We start from the raw sequence: 7,823 nt of genomic DNA, 5'->3' as shown, positions 1-7,823 counted from the left end.
AGAGGAGGCTGCTCCCCGCCTGGTAAATCCCTCATTTCTGCTTTGGGAAGCAGGGGGAGGATTATCGGCTGCCTTCCTTGCGGCACCGGCTGAGCCCTCGGCGTGCTGGGCTGCTGCTCGGCAGCCACCAGCACGCCCGGGGTGATGGACCCGCTTCGGGCAAAACAAATTCCCGGGGTCGCGGCGGGGCTGGCCGGGTGGCAGGTGGGAGCCCGCGGCCACCGGGGGACCCCCGCGGCGGTGCCCCGACGGGGAGGGCTGTCCGCCGGTGGGGCGGCCCCTTCTTCCCCTCCCGGCCCGCTCCGCTCCCGGCCCCTTCCCGCTCCGCTCCCGGCGGGGCGGCCGCGGCGGCGGGAGGGCGGAGGCAGGGCTGGCAGCGCCGCGGCGGGCGGCGCACACACGCACACACACCTCCCTGCATGTGATTAAATGGCTCGAAATCTGCTTCTGATTTCCTCGGGGAGGTGACTTTTCCCTTCTTTTCAACCCGGGATTTATTGGAGCCTTTTTACTCCGCTTCCAGGCAGCGGTCGGGGCTCAGTTTCTCCACTTCTTGCTTTTCTTTTTTTTTTTCTTTTTTTTTAAATTTTTTTTGGGTTTCCCTTTCCTCTCCTTTTCTCCCTTCCCTCCTTCCCTGCCGCCTCCCTCCCTCCCGCAGCCGGAGCAGCCGCGGGCGGTGCGGCGGAGCGGGCGGGAGCACGGCCGGCTGCGGGCACGGCGCTGGGGACCCGCCCGCACCGCCGGGAGCAGCACTCTCGCTTTGCACTATTTCGTCTTATTTTGCTTTCTCTTCCCCCCACCCCCCGGCAATTTGTTATTATTGCCTTTTTTTTTTCTTTTTTGCCCTTTTTTTTTTTTTTTTTTTTTTTTTGGTCTTGCGATCAGCCAAGGGAAGGGGGAGCTGCCCCCACGCCCGCCCTGCTGCTGCTGCCGCGGCCCCGGCTCCTCTCGCCGCCTCGACCCCGGACCTGCTGCCCGGACCGACCCCGCTACCTGCCCGGCCGCGGTAAGCTGCTCCTCCAACTTCCCGGCGCTGGCGACCCCGGCCGAGCAGCTCCCCGCTCTGCTCCCCACCGCTCCCTCCCTCGTTGCCTTTTATTCCTCCCTCCCTCCCCCCCCCCCCCCCTTTATTTCCCTTTCCTTCCCTTTCCATCCTTTCGCCACCGAAAACGGGACCTCCCCGCGGCGGGGCCGGGGGTGCCGCCCGTCCGCAGCCGGGCACGGCCGAGCCCCGCTCCCGGCCCCGGGCAGCTCCGGCCGCCGCTGCTCCGCGCTTTGTCCCGGCCCGGCTCGCTGCCACCGCCCCGGCAGAGCCGGCGGGGGGGACGCGGGGGTGCTCGGCGCTGTACGAAGCCTCGTGGTGTCGCAGCCCCCCCCAGCCCTTGCCGCGGAGCTGCCGGGGGGGCCGGAGCCTCCCGAGGCGCTGAACCCCGGCCCCACCGCGGGTGCGGGTGTGGGCAGCGGTGGGAGCCCTGCCAGGCTGCTGCCTGCGGTGCCAGCTCCGGCTGACCAGGCACGGGGCACGCACGTGCTCTCCCCTGCCCGCAGCTCCTGCCAGAGGCCTTTATCCGCTCAGAAGGTCTTCACCGGCACAAAGCCACCGGGCACCTTGGCGGGGTGGCTCCGCCGTTGCCACCAAGTCAGGCTTGGGGCCATCGCTGGTCCCTTCCCAGCACAGCTGCCTGTGCGGGGTGGCTCGGAGGGTGGGTTCCCTCTGGAAATAGCTGCCGCACGATGTACTCAGCTGCGTTGCAGGCCTGGGGCCAGGCTGGGTGAGACCCAGGCACCCCCCAGCACCCTGCCCCAAACCACAGCCAGGGTGAGGGCCGGTGGTTCTGGCCAGGGCATGTGTGAGCGGGTGGTGGCACAGGGAGAAGGGAAGCTGGGCGGCGTTTGGTGGGTTTGCTTTTGCTTTTCTGTCTCGGAGCTGCCAAACCCTCGTTTCTTCAAAACGCTGTCCCTCCCCCAGCTTCCCCGGCCCGCTGGAGAGTGGGTGGATGGAAATACCTTTCTTGGGATAAGGAATAACTGGCGTGATGGGGGACGTGGCGCTCGGCAGTCTGCTGCCTCGCTTGGCTCTCTCTGAGCAGGGTGGGTGAGGAAGGCCCCGTGGGCAGGAGCAGGAGGTCCTCCGGCAGCGCGGTGGTCTTGCTGGCTTGCTGCTTAGCCGGGCAGTACTCGTGCATGGATTCTCCTCTCTCGGGTGAGCTCACCCCGTGAACGTATGGGACGTAAGCCAGGCTGAGCATCCCCACCTCTGTCCGTGCCGTTTGTCTTGGACCTGTAGTCAGTCTGAGATGATACTGAGCGTAGACCTGGATGTGCAAACCCCGGACGGCTGGAAATGACGCAGATCATTCTTCCCCGGCCGAGTTTGCTGTTGCCTGCTCTCAAAGCCAGGAGAGGCTGGAGCTCCCTGTAACCAGTGCAGCAGGGATGTGGCTTGAGCCATGCTCTGAAAACACCCTCCAAGGCGTTTGGATGGATGGAGGGCAACTTTTTTTTTTTTTTTCCCCCTGCAATATCCCATTTATAAAACAGAGGGAGCTGCCGTGCTTCTCTGACCACCTGGTTGGAGTGAGCTGGTGAGGGGACAGGAGGTCCAGCAGTCCAAGCGCGGGGCGGGCTGTGGAGGTCCCAGCATCCCTTCCTCCTCCGCCTGCGTGTGGAAAGAGGAACACGAGTCAGGTCTCTGCAGAGAAGAGGGCAGGTGTAACGGCAGGTTGGGAAGGAGCCGAGGTGAGTCTGCAGCCTGGGGAAGAAAGAAGCCAGGCCTAGGGATGCAGCTGAGCACGCTGTGGCCTGAAACGAGGAGCCCAGCAGAAATGCAAGCTGCTGGGAGTCTAGGCTGAGGAGCATTGCTGCTGCTCCCTGGACACCAGAACATGGTGTCTTCAGCCTGGGCCGGCTGGAACAGAGGTCCCACCTTGGGTGGCAGGTGGTGGAGGTGTGGGTCTGAGCAGGGTTTCCCAGCCCTGAAGGAGGTGAACATCGGCGCAGACTTTGGGGCACGTGCTGAGATGGCTTCATCTTCCTTCAGCAGGGAAGCAGCCCGCCGTGCCGAGGGTGTTCACGGCACCTCTGCCTCCTGTTCCCCCACCCTGTTAGTCAGGCCCTGCTCCATAAGGAAGCAATTATTTTGTGCCCCCACGAGCCCCTCCCTGAGCCTGCGCAGGACACTTGCTCGGTATGGAAACGCGACAGATTTTCCATATTCCGCTTTGCCCCGTGATGTTTAAAAAACGTACGTGACGGCCTCTTCCAAAGCTGCAGACTTGGCTGGCACTCAAGCAATAACAGGCTGTGTGACACCAGGGGCATGAAATATCGTACCAATAGCCGGAGAGGGGGGGGAGAGATGTCAAAGTGCAGCGTGTTTCCGGCCCCATTGTCGTGAGCCATCCTCTACCCGATGTGAGAGATCTTTCAAAGCCGGCCAAATGTTGTCATCTCTGAATACCATTTTAAATATTCATCCAGACTATTTTCAACATCTGTGCCCGGCATGTTGTGAAAAGGCAACAAGGGACGTTATGGAAACCAGATCACTTTATTCCCATATGGAGTGGAAAGGGGTTGAAGCGATGAGGACTTCTGGGCCAGGACCGCATGAGTCCCGTGCGTCCGCTGGGAGCAGCGGGAGGAAAACGCTCTGCCCCTGGAGGGATGCTCCTGGCAGCACACGATGGAGCCGAGCGGCGTGGCAGGAGCGTGCGAAGGGGTTCAGGGAGCTGGGGTGGGATTAGAGTTGGGTAAAGCAACAAGTCAAGCAGCAGTAGAGGTTAATAAATAGGGTAGCATCAAGGCAGCCATGCTTTCTGCTCCTGCAAGGCCAGGGGCTCCAGGTGCCTCCTTGAGCTGCTGTTGCGCTGGGAGCACGAGGAGATCTCCAGCTTGCGCTGGCCGGGGGATGCAACGAAGCCTTGCAGCAAAACGGATTCAGCTCCGCAGCATGTGGGTGATACCACGCTTAAATCTCCCCTCCCGGGAGCAGGACCACCTCTACTCCGGGCTGCTGGCGAGCAGAGCAGGCACAGGGGACGCAGCAGGACGCCGTGCTGGATGTTGGTCCCTCCTTCCTATGGTCAGTGTGGCTTATGAGTTACCGAAACGTGTGAGCAGGGACGCACCCAAGCATCCAGCCTTTGACAGCTCCGTGCACATGGTTGAGTAGCCCGGGGACTGTTTGCTTCATGGTGGATTTTTTTTTTTTTTTGGTTGTTTTCGATAACCTAGGAAATCTGGGCTCTGTTTCTGCCTTTTGTAATGTCAGGCTGCAACTAATTCAAGCCAGGCCAGATTCTGACCACAGGTATGCCAGTGTAAATTTGAATGGAGTCGCTTACGTCTTGGTTTGGCCCGATCTGAATGGAGTTACTTCTGGCTGATGCCAAAGGGGCTGAGGTCAGAATCTGGCCCATCCTTTCCTGCGTGCAGTGTAATTTGTATGTGTCTCCTGGCACCGCTGGGGTATCGTATGGCTTGTGTAATTCTGGCTCCGGCCTGCCAGAGTACATTGCAATATCTGTCGCCGGGAGTGCCTGCTGCAGGAAGATGCTGCCTTGTAATTGCCCACGTGAGCTGCGCATACTTTGGGGAGCAGGGGCTGAAAACCCGAGGGGATGCGCAGAGAGGTCGGCTCCGCGGATGTGGGTCCGTACGTGCTTGGAAGTTTCTGATACTTAAATATCAGAAGAGAGGAGGGAGCTGGTAAAGAAAAGCGAGGCATCTCTTCGGTGCCATTAGCCGCGTCCCAAGTGGGCACGGGTTGCTCCATTAGCGGCTGGGAAGGCGATTAGCACTGCCCGCCGTGCCGCATCCCTCCGGCCTCTCCCTGCCGCACGCGCTCCCTCCTGCCGGAAAGCCGAGCCCCATCCCAGCGCCTTGGCTGCGAGGGGTTTTTCCTTTCATTTTAAATAATTCTCGGTTGTGTTTTTTTTGTCCCAGCAACACATGGAATGATTTATCCATGGCCAGAGCACAGTTTGGTCCTGATACATTCTGCTTGTTGGGTGGGGGGACGAAGCGTCCCCCAGCTGGCATTGGCACAGTGGGTGAGGGACCAGTGCCCGTGCAGGGGAGGGAGGTGGCGGGGACCCGGGGACGCCGGCAGTTCCCCGAGGTGGGTCCCATTCAGGGGGCCTGGGCAGATCTGCAGTGGGTCGCTCCTGCAGCGCGTGTGGCAAGGGAGCGGGGATGCCCTCGTTAGAAAGGGCCCGTATCAAGGTGGGAACGTGCCAGGTCTGGTAGCAGATACACCCTGGTTAAGGGACACGCTCCGGTCTTTTGTGCCCAGTTACAGCCACTCTGAGCTCATCATTCCTTTTCTGCTTTGGGTCCCCTCCTGTCCCCGCAGTGCCCTCCTGCTCAGAGGGTACCTGAGGTGCTGGCAGGCTTTACTGGGGATGGCGCAGCTCGGGGATGAGCAGTCCTCACGGATCGGCCCTATCCGGGCACTTTGGATCTAGTTGCTGGATCCCCTCAAGTACTTGGGGGGTGGGTGGCTCCATCCTTGCCCCGTGCTGGCACCCAGGACCTCGTCCCTGTGCATAGGGTGATGCAGCACCTTGTGGGGACCAGGCATCCCCATCTCAACCAGTTCCGAGTAAGGCCATATGCTTTCCTCGGGTGACCTGAGCACCCCTGCACTGTGCTGCCCTGGCCCGCAGGAGAAACCCAGCCCGCTGCACCGTGCCAGCGGCATTGCAGAGGACCCGGGGGAGCAGCGCAGGTCCCTGGCAGGAGGGAAGCACCATTTCCCTGCCATCCCCTGGGGCTTTCCCCTTCCCTTCACAGGCAGTGCTGTCTGCTCAGCTTTAGCCATTGCCTGCCCTCTAAACCCATGTTTTTCGGTGGCAGGGCTGCGGAGCACCGCTCGGGCTGCTTACACCTTCCCCCTCCGCTTTAATTAGAGAAGGCTGCTCCCAGGCCGCAAAGGTCCTGGGATCAAATCTGGCTAATAACCCCCTTCCCTCCCCGCCCCGTGTTGTTCCACTTAATCCTGTAATTACCTCTGCAAAGCTGCCGCTGCCCCTGGTCTGCTGGGTGGTGACCCTGGGCCTGCTGTAGGCACCAGCATCCGTATTTGGGGAAGTTTGCTCTCTTTGCCCTGGCTCACCTGCTGCACCTGCCTCGTGCATTCAATTTTGGGGACCAAGCACCCACCCAAAGGCTCAGCATCAGAAGACCCGGAGCTCTGGGTGTGCATATGTGCCCAGCATCGCTCTCGGCAGCACCGCCTCCCGGGAAGGCGATGGGAAGGGGAACCCACGGCGGGCTGGAGCATCGCCCCGACAAGCCTTCCGCAAGGCGGGGAAACGCCGCCGGTCGCCTGGGGAAGTGTGTTGCTGTAGGGAGAAGGGGTGTGGAGGCGTTGGATGCGGTAGCTAATTTTTTTAAAGCACTTCTGAAGCGTTACGGCGGCGTGACTTCCTTCCAAACCGCACGGTTGTTAGCATTCCCCGAGCAGAGGAGTGAGGAAATCGCCCACCTCAAAAATGCAGCCGCTTCTGGGGAGGAGCCGGGAGGGCGGCTGCTTCCTCGGGAAGGGTGAGCCCCGCCGCCGCGTCCCCCCAGCCTCGCGGGTGCTGCTGGTGGCCGGGAGCTGGCGGCCACCCGAGAGCCTCACGGGGGACATCTTTGGGATGCTGTCCCCGGGACACGCACCCCATCGCTTATGTCACTCCTCATGCTGGATCCAGGCGGGTGCTGGGCTGGATTTGGTGCCAAGGGGCTCGTCCCATCGCTCCCTGCTTAGTCAGCAGCGTCTCCATTTGATCTGAACCGGGGGCAGCGAAGATGGGAAGTGGAGAGGGGGGGCAGACAGAGGCCCACTCCCGGGCCTCTCTGGCAGCTTGCCGGCAGTCCTGGGGTCGCACTGAATATGCATAAAAGGGAGCAGATTGCAGCTTGCCCTCCTCTCCGATACGGAGGTGAGGCCCACGGAGACCACCGGCCCCGGCTCTCTTTCAGCAGGATAATGGGGTGAGCTGAGCGCGGAGCGTGCGTGCCTGTGTGTGGTCTCACGGATGATAATGATTTCCATTCATGCCCTGCCTCCGCAGCGCCGATGCGCCGCTGGGCGAGCGTTGGCTCCCTGGCGGCTGCTCCCCGGCAGGAGCAGAGCCCTCAAAAGTTGGGCACCGAATCTCTGGGTTTGTGCCTTGGTGCGGCTGGTGGGAGGGACGGAGTTTCTCATCAGGGCAGGGAGGACGGGCAGGAGATGCTCGTGCTCCCCATGTGCCCCAAAAGCAGCAGTAACCCCAGCCTGGGTCCTAGACCGGCTGCCTCAGCCCTGCTCATAAGATCTTCACCTCTGGGCTCTCCCCTTGCTGCCGTTGGGTGCTGGTGCTGTCTCTCTCCCCTGGGCAGGGGTTTCCCAGCACCTTCATGTCTTACCGAACGGGGAATTAAAAGGTCTTTGCAGGTGGCACACCTGAGCGTGGCCCTACTCGTGTCCCCTTGCTGCCATGTGGCAGAGAGGAGGTGGGGGGTGGAGGAGACTTCTCCTTGGCAGGGTACACCCTGAGTCGCCCTGAGGTGGATGGATGCAGCTGCTGAGGCATCCCCGGGGGTTTCTCCTCTCTCCTCCCAGCACAGAGGTATTCCTACGGGGCTGTCCCCATGCTACGTGCTGCCCTGGGGGTGGTGGTGGCTGCACCCGGCTGAGTGCCCCTCTGTGAGGTGCATGGTGGGATGGAGATGACAGGGGAGCTGGCAGCATCATAGGACTGAGGGGGCTGTGCTGGCCTCCACGGGTATGTGCGTGGCTAGGTCTTGCTGGGCATTGCAAGGGGGTCCATCAGCATTTCACAGCCTGCTGT

The sequence above is a fragment of the Calonectris borealis genome, chromosome 16, assembly GCF_964195595.1.
Source record: "Calonectris borealis chromosome 16, bCalBor7.hap1.2, whole genome shotgun sequence".
NCBI lineage: Eukaryota > Metazoa > Chordata > Aves > Procellariiformes > Procellariidae > Calonectris > Calonectris borealis.
Note: the sequence above shows the minus strand (reverse complement) of the source record.